The sequence below is a fragment of the Vulpes lagopus genome, chromosome 8 (genome assembly GCF_018345385.1).
Source record: "Vulpes lagopus strain Blue_001 chromosome 8, ASM1834538v1, whole genome shotgun sequence".
Taxonomy (NCBI): domain Eukaryota; kingdom Metazoa; phylum Chordata; class Mammalia; order Carnivora; family Canidae; genus Vulpes; species Vulpes lagopus.
Genome location: NC_054831.1, coordinates 80,234,915 through 80,262,513, shown reverse-complemented (window position 1 = coordinate 80,262,513; position 27,599 = coordinate 80,234,915). Strand labels below are relative to the sequence as shown.

Here is a 27,599-nt window from a genome sequence, read left to right as displayed (position 1 = left end):
CGGTTGGAATGGTGGACAGGCCTCCTCGAGCTGTCAGTGCCCCCACTTGCTCAACTCCAGGGTCTTGCCGAACCCCCACTCCTGCAGGTGCGCCAGGATTCTGTGCTCACAGGCCTTGCGAACTCCCCATGCAGTGGAGACATGCATCTTATGCTTGCTTATCTCCTCAGCTCAGGTGTGTGTTTCTGCGTCCCATCAACCAACACTTAAACCCAAATCACTATGAATTTCAAGATGGCAGCAGCACAACATTAAACTGAGCACCAGACTTTCTGAAGGCAAGGCCCTGTGCCACAGTACAGGCCCTGCATGGCTGTGTCCCCTCAGCACCTGGCTTACTGGGGGTGTGCAGTGGGAACTTGATGGCCAGCAAGCCCCATGTGACTGCGACACAGAATCCAGTGCCCTCCCTCCCTCTGTGCTCACTCTGTGTCTCCCTTCCTCACTCCCTCATTCTACCCGTTTGCTTGTTCTTCACTTTCCTCTTCCAGTTGTGGAATTTTTAGTGTATATTGTGGTTGCAATCAGATAGATGGGGAATTTGACTAGGTCCTAAAACTTCCTGATAATAATTCAATTTTTACCTAATGCTCAAGTGCCAGGGCATTGGGAATTTTATTATCAGCCTTGAAATTAGCCACGTTCAGCATTTGCATCTGGTTGCAAATTATAGCCATGACCAAAATGAGAGTCATGAAATCTTTCATGCCTCCAAATGAAATTTATAAGACTGCTAAGCTCTTAACACGTGCTCACTGCCAGCATGAGGTCACTAAAAGCAGGGCTGATTCAATAGTTCCTGGAAGAAAAAGTGAACAAAGGCACACACACACACACACACACACACACACACAAACCCAAAACAACCTTTGCCTACCCTGCAATTAAAATCATGTCCATATCTTTGAATATGCTTTTCTCTTTTTCTAGATTGTCCCCATTGGGAAGAAGGCCTGGACTCTCAGGGGTGAGGTCACATGTATTTTGTTCCTTGCTGCATTTTGCTCTCAGTCTCAGCCAGGCTCTGCTCAGTTGCTCTCCACCCTATAGTGTATGACCTGCTGCTCCAGAAAGCTCACTTCAGAACATCGGGAGCTCCACTCTCTTGTCATATATGTATCTCCAAACAACAAGCAAAATGCCGGTCACAATGAAGGTGTTCAATAATTATGTCCTGAAATGAAAGTACACATATTGCCTTCCCCTAAATCCACATGGAAAGGAAAACGTGTCCTTACCAGCAGGGAAGGAAATCCGAGGGCTCAGACATGCTCAGACTCTCCTTCCCTCTTCTGGTGAGAACCTGCTTGCTGTGGGTAGGGCCGCAGCTATCCTGCTGCTTCTTCCCAGCCCCTGCCTTGGAACATGAGAAGTGAACGTTGCAAGGACCAGGTGCAAAGAAGAGAGTAAAATTGTCAAAAGCAAAAACAACTCGGTTTGCTGAAAATCAACATTTTGCAACAAAATGCATAAATTTACAAAACTTCTTAAGCAATTTACCACTGTCTTTGAGATTTAGGGGATCTTTCTTGTGCCGTAACCTTTCAACTACTGTTGCATTTTAAATTTAAATATTTGGGGAAAATGAATTTTAGCTAATACAGCTCCATACCCAAAAAGTCTCCAAATGTAAGGAGATTCTGAAAAGTGGAGAGAAGGAAACAGAATGCTTAAGGACCTCAGGGCCTGAGGAAAAAGATGGCTTTGAGCTTCCTCATGCATCCTGGAAAATAAGATGGAAAAGTTGGCAATCTGGAGACACCAATGGGTATAGACAAAAAGGCCCAAGAAAAGCATACTCTCGTTAGCAGAGGGAAAGGAAATGGACAACCACACAAGAAAACTTTCAGTTCCTAACTGCTCCACTCCAACTGAAGAGTAAAAGGAGTCAGAATTGTGTCACTGTGAATGGCACAAAGTCTCCCCCATCTCTTACTGTCATTGGAGCCACATGGGGATCAGTAGGGGGACACCTTTGCCTGTTGCACCCAGAGCAGCATCAGCAGCAGGGAGCCAGAGTTCCCACCACCACCCAAAACAAGCACCCTTGACCCTGGCCACTGCCCCCAGAGGTAATGAGGCAGACCCACCCTCCTCCTATAGTGTAGGAGGGGGCCTGCTAACAATATTTAAGCAAGATCCACAGCCTCATGACACAATGAGTTTTAGACCTGAAAATATAATAACTGAAATAAAAATTCAGTGGGTGGACTCGACAACAGAATGGAGAGGACAGAAGAAAGAACCAGTGAGTTTCCAGACAGAACAATAGAAATGACCCAGTGTGGATGCCAGAGAGAAAACAGACTGAAAAGCAAGCAAACTGAGCCCCTGGGACCCTGTACCAGAAGATCTGACACTTGCTGGTTGGAGCACCAGAAAATGGGCAAGGTGGTGGCACTGGGAAGGAACTCAAAGAAATAATGGCTGAAAATTCCCCAAATTTGGCCAAAGACTAGTAAACTAAAACAGGATGTACCAAAGAAATCTATGCCATGACACATCCTCTTTAAACTTCTGCAGATGAAAGAGAAAGAAAAAAAATCTTGAAGGCAGTGAGAGAAATAATATGCCTCATTCTGGAGGAAATACAATTAGAACAATCAGATATTTCTCACTAGAAACCATGGAGGCAAAAAAAAAAAAAAATTAAAAAAAAGAAAAGAAAAGAAAAGAAACCATGGAGGCCAGAAGGAAGTGAACTTTTGTCAAGAGCTGGGAGAAGTGCATGGTCAGCCTGCAGTCTCATACCCAGTGAAAATATCCTTCAAGCATGAAAGGGGAAATCCTGGCATCCTCAGACACAATTAAGACAGTCGTCACCAGCACACCTTCATTAACATAATGATTAAAAGGAAGTTCTCTAAACAGAAAGAAAATAACAAAAGGAAACTCAGGACATCAAAGAGGAAGAAAGCAAAAATATGGGTAGATACAATTGCCTTTTCTTCTCCTGTTGTGTTTTCAAAATCATGCTTGGAGGTGGGGCACAACTTACAATTGTCTGTAGAGGAAATACTGAAGACAATTATGTTATAAATGAGAAGGTAAAGGGATGCATTTTTTTCTACCCTTCCCTCAAACTGATTCAATCACTCTGGAACTTTTTTCCAAAACTAAATATATACTTAGCATACAACCCATCAATCCCACCCCTGAACATTTCTCCTAGAGAAATGAAAACCTTTGTCCACATAGAAACCTATACAATGATCTTCACAGAGGCTGTATGTGAAATATCTAAAAAACTGAAAACAACTAAAGTGTCCTACAATAGCTGAATGGTTAAAAAAAAAAAATGCCATTACATTTATTCCATGGAATACTACCAAGCTATAAAAAGGAACACATTTGGTGACACGTATAACAATTCACATGGATTTCAAGGCATTGTGCTGAGCAAAAAATGTCAATCTCAAAAAGTCATATATCATATGTTTCCATTTATATGACATTCTCAAAATGGCAAAAATTATATATATGGGGAGAAAATTAGTGTTTGCTAGGGATTAAGGAAGGTGGAAATGGGTGGGAAGTTATGACTATGGAAGCATAGCACAGGGGAAGATATTTGTGGTGGTGGAACATTCTGTATTTTGACTGCAAGGGTGGTCACACAAACTAGCATGTTATAAAATGACACAGAGCTACACATACATGCCGTACCAATAGCAAACTCCTGGTTTTGATATTACACTATGATTATGGATGCTGTAGCCATGGAGGGAAACTAGACAAAAGTACACAGGGTCTCAGTGTACTATCTTTGCAACGTCCCACGAATCTATGATTATTTTAAAAGAAAGATGCTTTAGTTCAATTAAAAACCAAGATAGGGCAGCCCCAGTGGCCCAGCAGTTTGGTGCCTCCTTTGGCCTGGGGTGTGATCCTGGAGACCTGGGATCGAGTCTCATGTCGGGCTCTCTGTAGGGAGCCTGCTTCTCCCTCTCCCTCTGCCTGTGTATCTGCCTGTCATGAATAAATAAACAAAATATTTTTAAAATAATAAAATAAAATAAAAAAATAAAAACCAAGATAATTTCACTAACAACTACACCACAACACGAATCCAGTATCACATATAACATACTATAAATAGCTCTCATTTATGTAAATCCCCAATAGTAATGGGAAAATATCACTTTCCCAACAACGTCAGAAAGGAAATATCAGGAAGGGAGACAGAACATAAAGACTCCTAACTCTGGGAAATGAGCTAGGGGTGGTGGAAGGGGAGGAGGGCGGGGGGTGGGGGGGAATGGGTGACGGGCACTGAGGGGGACACTTGACGGGATGAGCACTGGGTGTTTTTCTGTATGTTGGTAAATTGAACACCAATAAAAATTAATTTATTAAAAAAAAAGAAAGATAAGATTAGCATAACTAAAAACCAATATCCTTATGAAAAAAAAGTCATTAAAACGATAGAAGGATAGAAGAATTACGAACATACCAATTGATCAACAATGTTCTCAAATAAAAAGACCCAACATCACAGAGATTTCTGTCTTAACTCAATGTGGAAATTTAGGATTATCCCCTTTCCTTAAATAGCAACAGATTTTTATTGAGAATGAGCTAAGCTTATTCAAAGTTCATGGAGAGGGGAACAAAAGGAAAACAAAAAACTGAAATAATGAGGACTAATTCAAAAAACCACAGAACAGGGGATCCCCGGGTGGCCCAGCAGTTTAGCACTGCCTTCGGCCCAGGGTGTGGTCCTGGAGTCCTGGGACTGAGTCCCACGTCTGGCTCCCGACATGGAGCCTGCTTCTCCCTCTGCCTGTGTCTCTGCCTCTCTCTCTCTCTCTCTCTATCATAAATAAATAAATCTTTTAAAAAATATATATATAGAACAGTAAAAAGGGGTCTTCCTAACAGGTATCAGAATGTGTTATAAAGCCTCAGTGAATAAAGCAGAAAGTTGCTGCCACATGTATAGACAGAAAAACTTATGGAACAGAAAGGAAATCTAAAACCTGGATTAAGTATATAAACCAATGTCGTGTATTTAAAGGATGGCATTTCAAATAGGCAGAAAAGGGTACTTCTGCTTCTGGTGGTGGTGGGCCCAGATATTCAAGGCCACTCTTCTAATGAACAGAAGAGTAAAAGCCAGATAAAATGTCTTAGAAATCAGACTGAAGTTGTCAGAAATCTATGAAAAATTATGATGCCAAGATCTGAGATAATAAGGCATCCCCAGGAAGTGATCTGATATTTGGAGCAATTTTTATCTCCTGATAAGCAGTATATGCCCCAAAGAGAGTGAGATGCAGGTGAGTATGTGCCACAGAATGGTGGAGCGGGGCCCCGAGAATGGAGGTGACTTCTGGTAAATGCCTAGCTTATCTGGACCCCAAAGATTACACCGGGGAAATGAGAATTACTTAGAAAAATACTGACTCGTCTTTAGGTCATGCCTCTCTTTCAAATTACAAAATGTGATTCAGGATGTGTAGAGTCACCAGCCTTCTATAAGAAGCTAAGAACCATCCTCCCAAAGGAGATAGCAAATTCCTCTGCATGTTTCCAATGAGTTTCACAACACATAATTCACAATAATCAGGCAGTTGAGAAGGAAATACACACACATACCACAAAAACAAAAACAAAAAACAAAAAAGAAAAACACAGAAACAGAGAATACAGATAAAAGATTTAACCTTCATGGACCTTGAAATAATTAGTCTTAATATTATCAGAGAAATGAAAGATGAGATGAAGAACTTCTCCAAAAAATTAGACTTTATAAAAAGCAGCAAGTGGTAATCTAAAAATGAAAAATATAGCAACTGAAATTAAAGACTCACTGGATGGGTAAAAGTAGGTTAGACTCAGGAAACAATAAAGAAGAAAAAACTGCTACATAGATCTGTAGAGGGCCTCCTGGGTGGCTCAGCGGTTGGGCATCTGCCTTCGGCTCAGGTCATGATCCCAGAGACCCTGGATCGAGTCCCACATCAGGCTCCCTGCAGGGAGCCTGCTTCTCCCTCTGCCTGTGTCTCTGCCTCTCTCTGTGTGTCTCTCATGAATAAATAAATAAAATCTTTTTTAAAAATGTAGAAAATGGGAGAATACAATGCACAAGAGAAAGAACAGCACAGAAGCAATACTTGAAAAAAAAATAAATGCTAGTAATTTTCTGAAAATGAAAAAGGGGATTGAGCTGCCAGTTAAAGGAGTATATGAACTACGAGCAAATATGTAATTTTCATGTAGTGCTTGATGACATCATGATAAAAATCATCAAAACCAAGGGGACAAGAAACTCTAAAAGCAACTAGAGGAAAAAATACAGACAACTTTCAAATGAATACCTTCTGAGAATAAGCAATAGGGTTAAGAAAACAATATATTTGAAGTGCTAAAAGACACCCCCATCCAGAATCATATATCCAACCAAAATTCCCTTCAAAAGTGAAGGTAAAATAATAATAATTTTTTATACAAACCTAACAGAGTTCATCACCCTTAAATATACACTAAAGGAAATAATGAGGAGTGACCTTCTGGCAGAAGGAAAAATGTCCCAATGAAAGCATTGAGCTGCAGGAAGGTGTGAGGTAGAAAAGGTAAAGATTTGGGCAAACCAAATACATATCAACTGCTTGAAATTTTTAAAAATAGTATCTTCTGGAATGTAAAATGAATTTAGACTCAAAAGGAAAAGCAAAAATATCTTTGAGTTTGGGAGAGAGTTAAATGAAGTAAGAATTGCAAGATCTTTGTCTTGTCTTGAATGAGGTAAAAGTATCCGTTTGTGTTAGGTGTTCATAAGTCAAGAATGCATACTATAGTGTCTCTGATAATCTTTGAATAATAATAAAAACTGTTTGATTAAAAAGCTAAGGGGAGATAGAATAATAGAAATAATCTAAAATATTTACTCTAAGGGAGAAGAAAGAGCCTAAAAATAGGAAGTGACTACTACGGTGGTAAATCTAAACACAAATAAATGAATTATTACTTTAAACACAAAAAGTCTCTAAGAAAAAGGTCAAAAATTGTCAGAATTAAAACACACTTGCCTACCTGTTCACATTTACACACTAATTCTGTATTGTTTACAAGAGATTCACTATGAGACTATGTATAGGTTCTACAGGAGATGATATGAGATCAAATAAATTGTGAATGTATATATTAGGGGGAAAAAAGAAAAGTTGGCAATCAATGAGCTAAACCTCACTTTAAAAGTAGGTAAACAACGGTAAATAAAACTCAGAAAGTACAATCATGAAAAACAGAAAAAGTAAAATAATAATTAATAAAAAATTAATAAAACAGAAAATGAATGGACCAGAGAGAGGATCACTAGAGCCAAAAATGTGTTCGTTTTAGAGAGCTGGTATGTTCGTAGTGAAGCTGTCCTAATATATTGTATTAGGACAACCAGTTCCATCTGAAGAAAACAGAAGTAAACGTGATGTGTATCTCCAAATGTGCACCAGGTTAAGTTTCTGATGGGTAAAGACTTAATTCTTAAAAAATGGAGCCATGAAAATAATGTATGGAAAATAAGGTATGGAGCAAATAATGCTTCTTCATATGTATGAAGTAGATCTTTTATAATATCTGAAATCCAGCGCACATCAACAGAAGTTGATAAACTTGATTACATTTAAAGACCCGGGTGGCTCGGTGGTTTAGCGATGCCCTCAGCCCAGGGCCTGATCCTAGAGACCTGGGATCAAGTTCCACGTCGGGCTCCCTGCAGGGAGTCTGCTTCTTCCTCTGCCTATGTCTCTACCTATCTCTCTCTTTCTCTCTCTCTCTCTCTCTCTCCCCATGTCTCTCATAAATAAATGAATAAAATCTTTTTAAAAAAAAGGTCTATTACATTAAAAAGGAAGCTCTTCATATGCAAAGATAAAACTACCCAAGAACTGGAAAAAAAAAAGTTTGGGTCCATATTTCAGAAAAAAAAAAAGTTATCCTCCTAATAAACTAAAGATTCCTATAAACAAGATATAAAAAATTGATTGGTAAATGATGAAGAAGTCTAAAGAAAACCACGGGAAGGCCATGAGTGAAGAGGAACTTTTAAACAGAAGAAAAGGCACTTAGTTCCCCAGATGCTACCAGCAAAGGAAAGTTCTGATTCTCAGCAACCCTAGTTTTCACTTTTGGCACAGTTTCAAGTGTGAGCTAAGCCCTGCTGGTATGGCTTGGGCAGGAGGGACGTGCCCATCTGCCTTGGCGTCCACAGGCACGTCCAACCCCTGGGCAGGCACTGTGACAACACAGTCGAAATCTCAAACGCATAACTGCCTCTGAACCCACAGTGTAGCTCTTTGGATTTCCCATTTATCCATTGAAATATGTGCCATGGGACACGCAAGCAAGGTGACGCAAAACATTGTCAATAACCTCAACATTCATTAACAGGAGGTTAGTGAAGTAAAGTATGATGAATCCATGCCGTGCTGAGCTATTGAATGGAAAGTTTGAAAGAATAAAAAAGGACTCAGTGCTGTAGGGAAAATCTGTAAGATACATATTTCTAGGTGACTCAAACAAGGGACATGGTAATGTGACTTTTATGAAAGCATTTTTTTGTTAAAGGCCTAATGTAGCATTGTTACGTACCTACCTGTACCTACCTGTCTGAACAGGTGTGTGGAAATCCTGGAGACGCACAGAAGCAGGGAGACCAGAGGGCTGGCCTGGAAGTGCTAGGAGGAGGAGCCAGATGCCTTGGGGACAGTGACCATAAGGCTTTCCTCAATTCATTTATTTATGTGAAAAAAATTTCACATAAATATTAAAGGCATAATAGATATGCACGGACCTGCATATATGCATATGAACAATGTAATGGGTTGTGCAATTTCAGCCCCTCCTTGCAGATTCTCAGTGGAGGGCCCCGCAGAGCAAAAGCAGAAGGGGAGTCATTGCCTTAGAACTCCATGTGACCAGGATACGGCAGGGCAGCCCTCAGCTCCCGCCCTGGTAGCACGTCTGTTGTAGAACCATGTGATATATTTCCAAAAAAAAAAAAAAAATCACACGGAAATAGAAAATAATCATAAAATGAATTAAAAACATAAGGATTGGAAAGGCAGGACAAAGCAATCATTATTCGTAAGAGATATAATTGCCTCTATCAAAAAGGCCAAAGAATCTGCAAATATTGAACTAATGTTCTTTCAATTTGCTATCAGTGCAAACAGGAGTATGTTTAATGCCATGTTTTTCATTAAACCAATAAAAGCTAATTTAGTCCGCACTGAATTCTAAAGTGGGAATAATTCATTCATCTTAACCCTTTGCTGTGGGTGCTTCCTTGAAGTGTCCTGGAATGGTTTGATATGTTAGCTTGTTCTATCCACTTGGACCAAAAAACTGCAGAAAACAGGGACCGTATCTTATGTTGGTTTTTAAGCCCCTGGACCATCTTGGTCTTTGGATGAAGAGTTTGTGTGCAATAAACCTACCCCTTTGTAGACAGTATTCAAGTTGAGTAAATGCAAATTCAAGTTGAGTTGAGTAGAGGACATCTGCCTCCTAGATGCTGTGAGTGATCAAGACCATGTAGTAGCCTGGGGCACAGGGTGGTCCCCAGACCAGCAGCAGCAGCAGCATCACTTGGAGCTTAGAAACACAAATTCGAGGGGCAGCGGGGTGGCTCAGTGGTTGAGCATCTGCCTTTGGCTCAGGTTGTGACTCCAGGTCTTGGGATCGAGTCTCATGTCGGGCTCACCAGAGGGAGCCTGCTTCTCCCTCTGCCTGTGTCTCTGCCTCTCTATGTGTGTCTCTCATGAAAAAATAAATACATAAAATCTTAAAAAAAAAAAAAAAGAAACAGAAATTCTACTTTTCACAAAAGGTCTGGGGTGGGTTTTACCATACTCTCCAGGTGCTCCTATGCATGCTGGAGGGTAAGGGCTACTGGTCCAGGAGCCAGAGTCAGGGTCCTCAGTGAAGAGGCAAGATGGCACAGTTATCTTAGAAAATTAAACATCTGGTGACTTGTCTCAGGCAGTAATTGTTGGCACCAGCATTCTTAGTCTTGTACTCAATTGATTATTTTGTGAACGGTTGCTCTTGACCCCCGATGCCTAATGCTCAGGGTCACACACATGTACAGACACAAACTGTGCAATCCCCTTTGGAGCAGTGCTTTTCAATCCTCAGTATGCAGGAGCTTTCTCGTGCAGGGCTTGTTCTAGCTTCACAGGGTCTGGGGCGATCTCTAATATTCTGCATTTATTTTATTTTTTTTTAAAGATTTATCCATTTATTTGAGAGAAAGAAAGAGCAAGGAGATGGAAGGGGTGGGCAGAGGGAGAGGGAGAGAAAGAATCTCAAACAGATTCCGTGCTGAACATGGAGCCCAACACAGAGTTTGATCTCATGACCTGACCCGAAAGCAAGGGTCAGACACTCAACCTACTGTGCCACCCAGGTGCCCCATTCTGCATTTATTTTTAATAACCAGTCTAATTAATCTTGCTTCTGGTGGAGGGACCACAGTTGAGACATATTACTATGTGATTGTAAATCCTAACTGTGATTGTAAATCCATCTGGGAGATTGTTAAAAAATCCAGACTCATAAGTCCCATCCCAGACCTACAGAATCATCATCTTCATTTTGGCAAGATTCCCCAGCCACTTGTTCTGCGCCCTAAAGTCTGAGAAGCGCATTGCACGTGGTTCATGAGAACACCAGGGGCCAGGACTCTGGCAGTACACTGGCCGAAGGGAAAGTAAAATAATTTCCAAACAATTTTTGTCTGATTTCCATTCCTGACACTGTTGAATTATACCATGTTTATTCTATTTCTTGATTTCCAATTACTTTTTTCTCCTTCATGACTGCAGCTCTGGAAAAAAAAAATCTAATATGTAATATGTTTATAATATTACACATATAAATAGCTCTAATTAAAGCTCAATGGAAAATATATGGAATTAGAGATGAAATTGATGTAATTAACAATAATTTATGTGGAACCCTTTATGTTTCAGTATATCAAAATAAATTAGTTGATTGTAGGAAGTTAATAATTAATTTGAGATGTTTATGGTAAGATATTGACCCAATAATATATTCTGTTTTCTTTCTAGATTTTAATATTTATATAATTTAGAAGTTGGTTTAAAAAGGGGGGGAGTATTTTAAACTCTTATAATTGGATCTATTTCTATTAATTTATAGTCAAGAGGAGTACATTTATTTAAAATAGAGAAATACCATTTGCATTGCATTAGCATTTACTAAGAGGGACAAAATCTTGGTACTTATTAGTATAAAAGAGCTTATTAGACATAGCTTTGAATTGATTTTTGTATTAGCAAACTTTTTTTTTTTTTTTTTTTATCATGGCTGTTTGGATACCCCGCCATTTTTCTTTTACTTTGTCTTTGGAGTTATTTTTCTTTACCTATGCTTTTTTTTTTGCTTGTGATTTTCATAATTGATTCATCCTTTTTTCCATATTTATGCCTTAGGGACAGTCCTCTAGCTCTTGGAAGTACTTCATGGCTAAAAGTATCTAGATGCCTCATAATTAGTGATATTCTTAATTAAGTATCTAAAGGCTGCAGAAGGCTTGCCTAAACCAGGGCAGAAACTGTGGGCAGCGGGATGGCCACAAATCCGTTGGGAAACAAGATGGGATAGAAATAAGCATTGGATAGATGTTTGAGACACTGGGGCAGGAGGTACAGGTAGGTCACTTCATCTGAATTACAAACATGACTACCTCACATTCCATCACCTTGGAGATATTTCTTAAAGACCACATCCTCAGAATTACAAATGCCCTGGAGAGGAACACACTTTAAGTTCCTTTGAGCCATCTTTAGATTTCAGAATGCATGAGAATAAGACAGCACTGGAAATGGATAAGGGACCAGACCAGGGAGCCACGAGTACACCACACATGAATAGATTTTCTAACTCAAGAGTTGTTTAAAGTAAAAGACAGATTCTATCAACAGGCCTGTTATGAATAGAGAAATTTGCATTCTAAAATTTATATTTACATAGAGAAAAAAGTTCAACTAAAGAACCATAGAGTAAGAAAAAGATGAGGACACTGGCTGGGATGCAGACCCTACTCTAGACGGGAAAGCCTGACCGTCCGCTCTGCGCCGATCTGCTTCATTTTGGTTAATTCGCTTCATCTCTCTGGGCACAAGTTTGCTCATCTCTTCAGTAAATTGGACCAGATGATCCCTAATGTCCCCTCATTGCCTTTGTTTTCCAAAGAACAATAACAAGAGAAAAAGAAAATGAGTAATTTAAATTTTCCCTTCAACTAGTTTTAAAATTACCACCTTAGGCTTACAGATCTGGAGTTATTTTCTATGACTCAGTGAATTAAAAAATAAAATACAAAAAAAAAATTATTGGAGAAAAGGGAAAATGGTTTAGGCAAAGCAATAAAGTCATTATTTAATATTGAAGCTCCAGGCTTTGTGATTTTGAGTAGAGTTTGAAGCTGGGTGAGTATTTTACTTCTTCCCACATATTAACCCATTCTTTAAAAGAGGTAACTTCCTACCTTCCAAGGACTGCAGTAATTTCTGACATCTTTCAGACATTGTACTAATTACATTATTAACTACATATGAATTTCATTTTCAAAAGTAAGAAATGAAATAATTGTTAGATTTTTGCCTGAAGACTTGAGAACGTCCTACATAAATTAATGACTCCCATTAGAATGAATTTCACTATGAATGCACACGTGAATAATAATTATTGATAGGAATAAAATAAATCCACCTCGTTTTAAAGTGCCAAGTGGTAGTAATGAGTAAGTACAGTTACACCTGGATGAAATTAGCTAGAAAGAGGATCACCAATTGTTTATAAATGTTGGTTTTAGAAGGAATTGCAACTTTCAAATAATTTTCTTTGAACAAATCGTATTTCTTTAAATAATCCCCAGTATTTTGCTCCTTTACTATCTTAAGGCTCAAAGATGATAATAGTGTTTGGTGTTTGGACATAATACAGAGTGAGCGAATGCTACTACTGTATGAGATAAAAGCAAAAAACTGTGGGAAACAAGATGATAAGAAGCCGCATTTGCGCATATGGGGGAGTACCCTAAAGAGGCTCTTATCTCAGCATTAGAATGTCCTTTATCAATTTGCCAATTAATAGTTCATTATAGGGATGCCTGAGTGGCTCAATGATTAAGCATCTGCCTTCAGCTCAGGTAGTGATCTCAGTGTTCTGGGATCGAGTCCAAAATCGGGCTCCCTGCATAAAGCCTGCTTCTCCCTCTGTCTATGTCTCTGCCTCTCTCTCTGTGTCTCCCATAAATAAATAAAATCTTTAGAAATAAATAAAAACAAAATAAATAAAACAAATCTTTAAAAAAATATTTCACTATAACAGTACTTTAATCAATAAATTCATAACTAATAATGTAAGACTTAATTGAATTTGCATGTCTGCTATTTTGGGATTCAGCAAAATTGGGAATCTTCCTCACCAACTGATGAAGAGTTTCTCTGAGAAGGATATTTCAGGATGCCAAGAGACAAAGAGTCAGCTCTATAGTTTGTTAAATGAGACCTCCTCAAGGCGGTGGTGATAACTCTTGGGTGTTACTCCTGCTGCTTTCTCTCCTCACCTCTGGAGAGCCTCACCCCCACCCACAAACCTGCAAGCTCATCAGTCAACAGGGAAGCACAGGGATTTGCCCACAGCTCTCAGTTCAGTTTTGTGGAGAAGACCAGATGACCAGTCTTATAAAAGGTGTGTGCTGGGGGAGGGCACCTGACCCCATTCGGCACCGTGAATCTCATTGATCAGTCACGGGAGCCAAGCACTCACAATTCCCTTATTTAATCTGAGGCTTGTAGGAAGATAGCATCTGATTGAAGCTCTCTTAATGAGGCACCAAGAGACTGTATTTCGCTGTTCTCTAATAAAAACATGGAATAGAGGCTTCTACAGTCTCCTAACAAAGAGATTCTACAGGTTTGACGTTTCTTTCTTTCTTTTTCTTTTTTTATAATAGAAAGCCTCTGGGAAAGAAGTACATCTTGGAATAATGTACTGAAGAGCAATAGACAATGCTCAAAATCTATTAATTCTGATTCCACATTTTTTAGAAAAGAGACATTATAACATGATGAATGCCAGGTTTCTGTTGTTACCATTCTAATGACAACAAAATGGACTTGGCCTGCCTTCATAACAACATCTTAGAAATATTAGCATATTACAGTGAGATCTTATATTTTATGTATGTGATATAAGAAAGAGATTTGCATAAGTCAGTGTTTATTAAAAGTTTCTGGCCAATTTGCTCCATTCTGACATGTTAGAAGAGCAGAAATTATGGCTAGTGATTAAAAACCACTTTTTCCATGCTATACCTATCATAGATCATGAACATTGTGTCACAGTGGTTTGGTTGGTTTTTTTTTTTCTTTTCTTTTATATCATATTGGATGACTGTTGTCAGGGAGGAAAAACTTCCTCTCCCCCTCTAGGTCCTTCTAGCTGGACTAAGAGTCAAATTGATATAAGACCAGATTCACAAGAGAAAATCCAATTTAATTTCATACGTACAGGACATGGAAATTTCACAGTGAGGCAAAATGAGGTATAGAAGTCATCCTGAACAAAGGACAGAGGGGTGGGGGTCTGGGACTTCAAAGGGAAGGAATACAATTCACAGGAAAATGAAAAAGAGCAAGCGTTTGTAAACCGATGTTTGCTGGGCCACCCAGAAGCCACGGGACAAAGAGAGGGCCTTGATGGAACAGACCTCACTAGGTTCCTTCCAGCCACCACACCTGCTTTCTAGCATAACGCAGTTATCCATGGTGAGTGCCCTCTTCCTGGAGCAGGTCCTCTACCTAAAGTCTCTTTAACCTGTTGTGGAGAAGGTAAAGAGCTTTTCCTAAATCTGCTGGATTTTGATTGCTTCTAATTCAAGATAATCGTTATGCCAAAGTGACCTATCTTGGGGCAGCCTGCACTTGGCCCCTACATTATGTGTAAGAATATCTAACACAAGGTTTGGAACCAGTGACTTACTAGAAATCTGTATCCCACCCTTGGCTTTTTCACTTTTGCAATGAAATCTCCAGATATAGCCCCATAAGGCCAAAGGAACAGATTTGCAGTTCAAGACAAATCATGGACCATTATTTTCCCAGTTGGGGAAAGAAATGAAAAATGAAGAATGTCATCTATTAGCCATATTGTACAGGGCAGCTGGAATATGAAGAAATAACCTGTGGATTTATTGATAAGGACGTTCTTTTGAGTTTAGAGAATTTAGAGATACAGAATGTAGACAGGAATCAGAGCTTTAAAGAATCTTATAATCTGATAAAAATTGAACACATTTCTTTTGAATTGGAATAATCAGGTATAGACAAGGGTGTCCATAAAAGTCCATAAGACTTTTTTTTTTTTTTTTTTTTTTGGTCAACAGGTAGATTCTGGAGGTTGGGTTGGCAGTTAATACAGCTTGCTCTCAAGATGAGACACAGAAACTGTAAAAAGTCAGCTAGGATTCCTTGGCACATTTAAAATGATGGAAAACCCTACGATTTTTCCCCATCATCTCCCCTTGCACTGTTTTTAAGTCTCTTGGCTTGTGGGCAGGGATAGTTGGGGCAGGGATAGCTGTGCCTACTTTATTATTTTTCGCAGCATCTGATTCTTTCCACTCACCCCATGCTGTCACTTTCTTCAACCACTTTCACAGACACATTAGCTTGTGGGCAGTGGTTTACTGCTGAGCTATTCTCCACTGAAAGCCATCAGTAGCCCCGCTCCAACTGAGAACCAAAGAAGGTTACAATAGAGTATTTTGCTCTAATCAAAGTGGGAGACCATGGATTTATAGCAATGTCCGTGTGCCTGTTCTCAAGGGGGTTCCCATTAGAAACGCACAGGAAGCCTTAGAGCAGGGTCCCTAGCATGAGTGGTCACTGACGTTAGTGGACCATGTTGAGTCCTTTAAAAGACGCTGTCCCTTGAGCCCTGCTAGACCACATGTTCTCAAGTCCAAATTGTTTCTAAGTTATTTAGAACTGAAAGGCCATAATAGTATAAAAAACAATTTTGTAGATTACATAGCCATCTCTGATTGCAAAATGCTTTCAACCCCTTCGATCCCTTGTTTAACAAAGTGAAAGATGTTGGTTATTGTGTGATGGAAATAACACAATTTGTTGTGTTCCAACAGTGCCAGCCAGTCATGACATCCAGGTGACTCTCAAAATTCATGTGAACAGTATATATTCATTCTCCAAACTCATGAAGGCATAGAGGAGAGACTAGGGAATCATTAGTGGTGAATGGGTGTGCAGCAAATTTATGTAAAAGTGCATGGCATCTATTTTTGATCTGAGACCAGTAACCCATGGAATCACAGTCTTAAAATATTTCACTTACTGTGCAATGAAAAAATTGTCATTAAATGAACATACTAACATGAGTATTTGACCTTTCCACCTGTCTTAGAAACTCTGAGAAACTATTTTAAATGAATAGGAAAACACATTTATAGTAACCTTTTTCTCTCTCTTATAAGCTTATTATATATTTTGGAAATGAAGGAATTTCTTGTAATATATGCCTATAAGTAAAGTAACTCTCAGACTCATACAACATTTATATAATTTTGTTCAGAAGAATATATTATGGCTTATTTTAAACTGCCTAACTATTGGAATAGTATTTGGGCATAAATATGGACAGGACAAAGTGCATAGATTTTAGTCATATAAATATTTTCTATCCAATTCTATTGGCCAGAAAAGATAGAATTGTTATCCACTCATAGAACAGAAAAATAAGACATAAAATACTCTAAGTTGGACGTCCTTCAGCAGCTTTGGCCAAACTACACAGATGAGTTAAGCAAGCTGATTTTTTTTTTATACTTGATATTTGGGTAACACTACTTCCTCACAACTTTTAAAATTTATTTTGCAGTTTCCTGCACTAAAAATTACAGAAGCTATGACTCAAGTAAAAGAAAATTTAGAATTAGATAAAAACTCAAGAAAACTTTGATTGGGTTCCCGAGGCTCCTTGAAATTGGGTACCTCACCATTCTAATTGAACAAATAAATGTCAAGATATTGAACTGAATTCTATTCGCCCATCCAGGGAAGGAGGTTTTAGCACCAGATTCTCTCAATCGCCCTATTTGGTTGTGCCTTCACTCCCCCCCCCCCCCACATCCATGGGTGATCTGCTGATTAGCCAGGGGAAATCTCCAGCGGTGGGAAGAGGGTTTTAGCCTCACAAGCACTGTGTTTGGTATTTAGTTTCATTAATAGCAATTCTGATCTCTTGCCTGATGCATCCAAAGGAATAAAGATACAGATGTGTTAGGTGGTAAGGGCAGTGCTCTCTGTCCTATGCTAGTGTTCTGTTATTTCTCAATAGATTTTCAACAGTCTTTGCACATCCTCAATTGCTCGATATCTTTTCCATTATCCAAGGTCAGAAAAACCATATGGCTTTATAAAGATCAAAAAGCAGAGTCAGGAACCCACACTTTTAAAAGTGAAGAACTCCCCCACTACCTATTTTAGAATCAAATACACATGGCACACTAACTGTAAAAAATTTACATGGCCAAGTGAACCTACTTGGAAGTAGAATAATGTGTCTGTTAGGGCCGAAAGCATAAGGCCACCTTCCAACAGGAAAGTAGTAGAGTGTAGACATTAAGGGAAAAGAAATTAAGGAAACTGGATTGAGAGACTCTGAATGGTAGGTACGAATGACAGAAAATGGAGAAATTAAATGAGAAATTAACCTCTCAGTCTCTGAGGTCACTCTTAGTGTTGAAATTCAGTTGTTTTAAAGAGTCTTTATTACTGGAGACATGATTTTCTCATAGCCAAGGGGAAAGTTCAATTACTGCACCCAACTAATCGTCCATTTTAAATCATTTTTGTGTAAAGATTGAGTGTATTGGATGGATTTGTCATACTCAGAATGAAACTGGTACAGATGAAATGCCTGTTAAGGAGCATTAACTTCACTATTTTCTCATTTGCTATAAAAGCCTGGTAAGTACCAAGATTTGGGATAGACTGGGGCTTATTATCAGCCAAGTAGGGGAGGGAAGAGCTTCCTCATGGACTTAAAAACAAGTAGCTTCTGGTTTAGAGTCTAGGGAAATTTAAAAAAAAACTCTCTGTCTTGTTTTATAGGGTTAATGAGATATCACTCTCTGCTGTTATAACTCACTTGTTTTCTACATCCTACTGCCCCATAAATTTTAATGGATTTTTTTATGTCAACCCCATTTTTCCAGTCATTACCATCCATGTGCTAATCAAACAATTATCTTGTCATTCCTTTTATAAGACCTTCTGTAAAGACCCACAGAATCCTTTCAGAATTATGGAGATCCAGTAATCTTCAGATCATAAACATTGTTTTATTGAACATTTCATGGATAATTTGAGTAAAGAAACAAATGCCAAACTAGTAAATATTCTATGTAAATAAAGGGAGTATTTAAATATTATTGAAATTTATTAAAAGCTGGCATATGTTGTTTTTATGACTTTTAGAGATTCCCGATAAAGGGAACTGTGAACAATTTTAATTGCTGTATTTCAGCAGTTGTCCAGTATTAGCTCACAGCAACAACAGAGGACCTATAGGAACACAGTTACCTAAACTGGCTTCTTTATGATGTAGCTCAAATTATGGTTTTATACTTGCCAAATCTGATTCTGTGTTTGACTTTGGAACCGGTCATGATAATGGCATCTGTGACAGTCCTCATGGACATCTATTAGTACTAGCTAAATTTGGAAAGCTGAAGAGACAAAAAAAAGTGTGAGATGTTATGAACTACAAAGTTATTTCTGATTCTAAATATGTCCATCAGGTGCTCTAACAAGCTACGTGTCCTCCCAGGTTCCATGTTAACATCGGGTACAAGATTTGGCATTAACCTATCTTGCACAAGTATGTGCCATCAAATGCAGAAATCTGGCAGCTTTCTTGGCACCCATTTTTGGATGGACTATTTCCAGGAAAAACAATGATTTATCAAGCAGTTCCAAGTGACGTACCTAGTGAAGAACATAAAGCTGCAATGGCTTACAGATGCCCAGGTTTAGGAAATAAACCAATCACCAGTTCTAAATGGTGTGAGGAGGAGCTACCTCCAAATGTAAAACCACAACCAGGAACTGAAAAGCTGCTATCAGAAACAACCCCTCAAAATTAAAGGAAGCTTGGGGCTAAGAAAGCTGAAGAGCAGGGAGTGAGAAGTGGCAAGAGTCCTGAGTGGCTCCGCTCCTGCCCCTCACAGCATACTATGAAAGACTGCCTCTCAATCACCTTTTGAGAGGACCAGATAGACCAACACATCAAGAACCTAAACAAGAAGCTCCAAGCGATTGAACAACTGAGAAAAGAAGTAGCACCTGGAAAACAGCTAGAAAACACTATTCAAAGAAAATGCAGCAAGAGAGAGCCTTTCTCCAGGAGCTGAAGACATGGATTTGGGGATTCAAAGAGTCAGAGAAACCAAGTTATCAGAAATCAAGACAAACACATCTGTTAAATCCACCAACATATATGGACTACCCATGTGTCCACTCTTAATGTTCATCTATAACTTTAATCATTTATACAAGATTTTTTTTTAAGAAATAGGACAAGAAATGATAAAATACATAAGAATACATCTAGCAGGACATGTCTAAGAACTCTACAGAATTGCCTCCCCCGTTTCAGAATCATTAGTTTAGAAGTTGTTCTACATGTGCATGGTAAATTTATTTTTGACAAAGATATCAAGGCAATTCAATGAGAAGCAGAAAGTCATTTTGACAAGTGATACCAGAACACTAGACATAGACCCTCTACTCATAGCCACACATTTAAAAGCTTGAATAAAACTAAAATATCTAGAAGAATATTTAAAAGAGAATAAAAGTTTTATGATTCTGGATAAACACACACACACATGAATCTTACAAGAAAAAAATTAATAACTTGATATGTATTAAAATTAAAATGATTTTTTTCTTCAAAGAACTGAGAAAATCACAGGATCAAGAAAAAAAAGGGAAATGAACAGCATGAGAAAATACTTCCAATATAAACATCAAAGATAGGACTAGTCTCTAGATTATATAAAGAATTTTTACAATTCAGCAATAGGAAAGCAAATAACCCAATAAAATGGACAAAATATTGAATAGTAGTGCTTCACAAAATAAGTTACAAAAATCCCCCCCAATACAAATGGCCAACAGACACATGGAAAAATGCTCAACATCACTCAGTATCAGGGAAATACAAATCAAAACTACAATGAGATGTCACCTCACACCTGTCAGAATGGCTAAAATCAACAACACAAGGAACATCGGGTGTTGGTGAAGATGTGGAGAAAGATGAACCCTCTTAAACTGTTGGTGGGAATGCAAATTGGTGCAGCCACTCTGGAAAATAGTATGGAGGTTCCTCAAATAGTTAGAAATAGAACTACCTTACAACCCAGCAATTGCACTACTAGGTATTTCTCCAAAGGATACAAGCATAGTGATTTGAAGGGACACCTGCTCCCCGATGTTTATAGCAGCAATGTCCACAATAGTTTAAGTATGGAACAAGCCCAGATGTCCATTGACAGATGAATGGATAAAGAAGATGTGGTATTACTCATCTATCAAAAAGAATAAAATCTTGACATTTGCAAAGATGTAGATGGAACCAGAGGATATTAGGCTCAGCGAAATAAGTCAGTCAGAGGAAGACAAATGCCATGTGATTTCATTCATATGTAGGATTTAAGAAACAAAACAGATGAACATGGGGTAGGGAAGAAAAAATAAAATCAGATGAAAATAAAGAGGGAGGCAAACCATGATAGACTCTCAACTCTAGGAAACAAACTGAGGGTTGCTGGAGGGGAGATGGGTAGGGGTAAAGGATAATTGTGTGATGGGCATTAAGGAAGGCATTAGATGTAATGAGCACTGGGTGTTATATGCAACTGATGAATCACTAAATTCTATCCTTGAAATGACTAATACACTATATAACTAAATTGAATTTAAATAAAGAATTCTTTCAAAATCCTCCCAAATACACAAATTTCCCTTGAAAAAATACATGAAAGGATGCTCAATATCAAAAGTCAGTAGGGAAATGCAAATTCAAATCACAATCAGATACCCCCACCCACTTTCTAGAATGGCGAGAAGGATTTGCCTGAGGATGTAGAACCACTGGACTCTCATACACTGTGTGTAAGATTAGAAACAGTTTGACATTTTATTAAACAAGGTAAACATACACTTGTCACAAGAAGCAACCCTTCCACTACTTGGTATTTACCCAAGAGAAGGAAATGTATATAAAAAAAACTTATTACATGAGTGTTCATAGCAGCTTTATTTATAATAACCAAACACTGGACGCATCCCAAATGCCTATTAATAGACTTACAGGTAAACAAAATACAGTATATTTATCCCATTGAAAACCACGCAGTAATAATATGCCACAAACTTTTGATATATACAACATGGATGGATCTCAAAATAACTGTGCTGAGTGAAAAAAGGCAGAACACTATCACTGCTCTATGATTCCATTTTATGAGATTTCAGGAAATGCAATCTAATCCATAATGACAGAAAACAGATCACTGATTGCTGGAACAGGGTTGGAGGGAGAGATAGATGGCCCAGAGACCTAAAGTAACATCTGGGGGAGATGAAAATGGTAGTATCTTGATTATGGTGATGGTTTCACAGAACATACAAATGTCTAAGTTCTTCAAACTGTGCAATATAAATATATGTAGTTTACTGTGAATTAATTATATCTTAGCAGAGTGGAAAAAAACAAAGTTTAAGTTGACATACAACTTAACCCACTGAGGCAAATTGTGGTTTTAGTCTGTAGCTTTATTTTCAATTTTTGAACAAAGCTCAGATGAAGAAATGATGTCAAGAATAACATTATTCCCAAATGTTATACATTCCTTGAGGTTACTTTTGGGATTCTTTCCCATCATGTAGTATCATTTCGGATTCTAATATAGTCAATTGCTGCTCAGAGAGGTCATGTGGTTTCCCAAAATTCCTATCACAGTTTCTAAAATTAAAATATCTGGTTAAAAAAAATATCTTTTGGAATGTCACTAGCAGGCTTTAAAAAGAAATGCTAAGGGAGAAACATAAGAATACACACATTTTTCAGTTAAAAAATTCAAAGAGAGTAGTTGCTAAATACAGAACTCTAAGTAGAAATTAATTCATTGTCATCTGATATTTGGTATTGTTCTTCACTCCCACATTAAGAGCTTTTTCTAAGGGCTGCAGATTACACCTGAAAGATATTAGCTAAGTCAATTGACACTAAAATGAATAAAATAAAGACTATTTTTTAAGTATGGTAACATGTTGGACATGAATTAACACATGAAAAATGGAAATGAAATATCAGAGATTTTTTTTAACAGAAACTGAGGAGGCAAGAGGTGTACAGGTTCCACATTTCAAAACCAAAACTCTCAACCATGATGAATGGAAATGTCAAGTGCCATCTTACAGAAACTCTTCTGTAGGATAAATATTTTCATTGCACAAATTGGACTCAATTGGATAAAAATTCTGGAATTTGATGGGAAACACAAGTCACACTAACATCTAGAAAACTTTACTAAGATCCAAATATTTATACATAGTTCTCTCTGCAAGTCACATCTGATATCTGGATCTTGGAGAAGCACTACCTTCATTACTAGAAAAGTTGATTGAGTTACCAAAGAGGGAAAAATATCAAAACCCATAATATGAATCACCAAACTTTTCAACCAGTACATAACACACACACACACACACACACACACACACACACACACACCTTTCAATAACACTAATAACTTGTTAAAATGAATAAAGGTTCCTCTGAGGTGAAATTTTGAGGTAGGTAACTTATAAGTACATCAACTCTCCACTGCAAAATGATGCTGCAGTAACAAACCATAATAAACTTTTATAGAAGTCATGGCTTTGTGAGTTTGAAATCTCGTCTGTCTCAGCTGAGCTGTTCTTTTTAGTGAGCTCACTCACATATCCAGCTGTGGACTGGCTCTGGGCCAGGGCAGTGGGAGTATCTGGGCCCTGTATCCCTCATCCTCTCTCAGACTAGCTTGAGTGTGTTCCAATGGTCATGGAGGAGGTGAGGAGGTGCCAGGGTGAGCAAGCATAACTGGCATGTACTTTTTTTCTGTTAGCATCACATTCTAACTTCCCACTGGCTAACACAGGTCACAAGACTGAGTCCAAGGTCACAGTTTGAGGCAACCACACAGTTACACAAAAAAACTATAAGTGTGAATCATCTTCTAGATGACCTAGATTTTTCCATCTATCTATTTAACTATTTTTCCTATGGTGTCTTAATTATTGTTATATCTGGTAATCATGTATCGTGAGAAAATGACTTTTCTTCATTTTCAAAAATGTTTTAGCTTGTGTAGGTTTTTTGCATTTCCATGTAAATTTCAAATCAGCTTGTCAATTTTCACAAAACTTCCTGCCAAGATTATGGTTAGGGTTACATTGAACTCATAGACAAGTTTGGGGGCAATTCAAATTTTAAGGTTATTGAACGTTATAGTCAATGAACATGGTATATCTCTCCACTTATTTGGTCCTTCTTAGTTTCTTTCTGAAATGTTTTCCTGAACCCATCTTATGTATCTCTTATTAAATGAATTTCTAAGTATTTTGATTTTTGCTGATACTGTGAGTGGATTTTCTTTTCAATTTCTGATAGCTCATTGCTAACACAAAGAAATACTTTGTTTTTTACATTGATTTTCTTCTTGTGATCTTGCTAAATTATTATTTCTAGTAGCTTTGTAATATTTTTCTTAGGACTAAATATAATATATGTTATATATATATTATATATATATATATAATCATATCATATGTGAAGGAAAATTGTACTATCCCCCCTACTTTACAATTCTTATTTCTTTTGCTTGCTTTGTTGCTTATTTCTTTTGCTGGCTGGAGGCGCACGGCGGCTGGTTTTTATTTAAGATTATTTATTTTAGAGAGAGCCCATGAGTGGGGTGAGGGGCGTGCAGAGGGGAGAAAGAGAATCCTGAAGCTGACTCCCACTGACTGGACTGCAGCGCCCAATGCGGTCCTCAGGACCCGGAGATCATGACCTGAGCCAAAATCAAAAGCCAGCTGCTGCTGACTGAGCCACCCAGATACATGCAAGCAGTTCCTGATTCCTTCACCCAGCCAAAGGATGATCCTTACTACTCAAAACAAATCCATCCCGATGTTCCCTCTGGACTCTACAGCAATGGCCCTCCATAATAGTTACTTGTAGGGACAATTTTGGTCCATAGATAGGGACATCTCTATAACCCCTGTTAGCTTGAAGAAGTTACAGAAGACAAGCCCTTAATCCTTCAACAACCTTAAAGATTTGAGGACCAAACATTGGTCAGAGGGGAAATTATGATGGATAGAAGCAAAAAAAATGTTCATCTTTAACCCAGAGAACCAAGCATGGAGCCCAGTTCAGGATTCAAACTCACAATCCTGAGAAAGAGTAGGATGCTCAATCAACTGAGCTACCCAAGCATCCCAAGGGGCTGCTATATTCTTAAAGGGCCTCACAACTGCCTGTACAGCTCACTGATAGCTAATATCAAGCTGAATGATAAGCACCAGAGAAATCCTGGTAGTTTTATAAGCAGAAATTCAAAGAAAGACACTTAGAATCTAGTACTCGTGCACTAAGCATATAAGCACCAGCTTCATACAGCAAAAGTGCAGCTCTTTTGGCCCATGTCCCCATGTTGTAATAAAAAGCACTTTTTGAACTAAAAAAAATAATAATAATAAATAAATAAATAAATAAATAAATAAATAAATAAATAAAAATAAACATCTTGTTTATTAAAACAACATCTTGTTGTACTAAGATGTCTAGTATAATGATGAAGAGAAGTTCTGGGAGTGAAAGACTTTACCTTTCCTCTGTTGTTCTATTGGAACCATCCAGTTTGTCACCATTAGTCTTGATGTAAACTATAAATTTTTCCTAGATGCCCTTGACTACTGCTATTCTTATTAAGCAGAGAACTTTTATCACTAATAAAAGTTGAATTATGTTGGTGCATTTATTGAGATTTCATATGACTTTTTCTACTTTATTTTGTCAATGGAGAGAACTAATATTGGCTGTTTTTTTAGTGTTAGACCAGTCTTGCATTCTTGAGATAAACTCCATCAGTCATAGTATATAATCCTTTCCACATTCTGCTGTTTAGATTTGTTAACATTTTATCCAAAGTTTTGCATCTATATATGCATTGGACAGAGTCTAAGATGGCCCCATGACTTCTGACTATTCTGATCATCTTTTTGAATCCTGTGTCTCGTCCCCTTGCTTGACTGGGGGTATCTCCTGTGATTGGCCTTTATAAACAATACAATGCAGCAAAGGGGATGGATCCCTGATTACATGTATATGATTGTGTTTCAAATGATTGTAACTCCCATCTCACCAGAGGACTCTATCCCTTGAGCACTATTAAGAAACAAGCTATAGGTTAGGGGTTGGCATGTGGAGAGGGCCACAGAGAAAGCAGACTACAACAGCTTGTCCTGTAAGCAACATGAAGCAGACACACTGACACTTGTGTGGAACATAATGTGACCACCACCAAGCTTGGAAGCAGATCCTCCCCTCCTCACTCCTGTCCAGCCTCAGATGAAGCCACAGTTCCCACTGACACTTTGATTATAATCTTGTAAGACTCTGGAGCAGATGAGCCAAAGGGCAGACACACCAAGGGAGGACCAGGACAAAGATGTCTGGCAACAGGGATGTTGTGTTTAATTTTGAGACCTACATGTACACTGGAGCACCAAGTACCTCGTGTTCCCTTTCATTTTCTTGAAAAAAGAAGACAACACATTGCTTCTAGTGGTTTTACAATTTTTTCCTGCTGTTTTTTCCAGTACTTCTTTTTTTGTTAGTGAATTAGTTGCCTAAATTGATTTGATTCTTTGCCATTTGCCTTTACTTCTGACATGCTTGCCTTGTGGTATTTGTCTTACTCATTGCTTGCATGTTTGCTAATGCTGTGATCAGTGTCCTACCCTGGGTTTTGGTTTTATTTTTACACATATAGTTCCCTATCTGGAGGCCAGTAAGTAGTCTGGATCTTTCACTTCTTCTGAACTCTTCATGCAGAACTGGATTCAAGCATATTTGAGTGTCCTTCCACACTGTCACACACAAAAGCATTCTATTTTACTTGAAGCAAAATTTAAAAAATCATAGTAAAAAAAAAAGTAGCCCAAAAGAATGTTATTGCTTGTCTTCTACTTTTCAAATTCCAAAAACTATCTCTCCCAGTTTGTATCTTCACCTTCTAAAACAGAGCACACTTGTCTGTTTCTTTCCAAAAATTTCGGTCCTGAAATATTGTGAGTCCTTATTAGCAGTACCAAGAGCTTAGCTTACCATTTCTCTCAAGAGACTAAAAGCTCCAAGTACATGGGCTTTCATGGTTGGCCATGGTCTCCAAATTTTTAGGGTAGCCCAATAGGCTTTTACTCCAGATTTTTGCTGAGACAAAAATCATTTTTAGTATAGATTTTGAGATACCATTACCTTTACAAGTGCAGTAATACTTGTTGAACTACTTGACAGTATCTTTTACAACAAGCATTTTGGAAAAAAAAAAATATCTGACATTAAGGTATGACAACCTTTCCAATTTGGGCTTCTAACCACACTCCCATGAAACACCAGACACCGGGGATGGGGAGTGGTGTAATGCCTAATGCTCAAAATTCAGGTGAGGCAGCAGGATCACAAGAGCATGGAAACAGTGGTAATAGAGATGATCAATGACTGGCCTTCAGGCATAACACCACTGATAATTGATCGCCCAGGCATCAATGAGGATGGGTGGTGATTTCTGTATTATAGAATATGCCCTTTTGAAGGTCACAATATTAAACCTTTATAAGCTGGTTTTTGTGGTCTTAATGTTGAGCATTTAAAGCTTCCAAATAATCTCAGCTTTTTAATTGATTTTGACAGGAACCCTTTCTTTATCACATCAAAAGATGTAGGAATATGTTGCCAAAAACTGACCTCTGTGCTCTGGAACCAAAATATAACAAAAAGGCAGAGTTTGGGATAAAGAGGAACAATAGCTTTATGGCTCTTCTAGGCAAAGGAGGCTGCAGAGGGCTCTGATCTTCAACAACTGCAAGCCCACCCAGAGGAAGGGGCTACAGGGGTTCTAGGGAAACACAGGGTCTAGCCAGTCTCCACAGGAATTGTGTCCATGCTATGAGCCTCCTTGGTCATTTTCATGGTGGTGCCAAGTTCTCTAAACAAAAGGCTAATAAAGGAGGAGGGAGGTCTGTGAAGGAGAGGGAACAGGTTATTTTAAAATCAAGTTTCCCTGAAGCATTAGTGCACTCATTTTGATTTTTGTTTATGCTTTATGCTTTTAAAGAGAGATTACAAATAGACATAAAAAGTTAATTGCTTAGATTCATAAAATCTAATTCTTAGACTCTGGTTAAAACACATAGATCAGCCTT

The 27,599-nt window shown here is 38.2% G+C and overlaps 1 pseudogene; it reads left to right on the top strand.

Annotated features, from left to right (window-relative positions):
* The first annotated feature begins 8 nt into the window (after window positions 1–8).
* LOC121497762 lies at window positions 9–19,581 on the top strand (annotated as a pseudogene).
* Window positions 19,582–27,599: the final 8,018 nt, after the last annotated feature.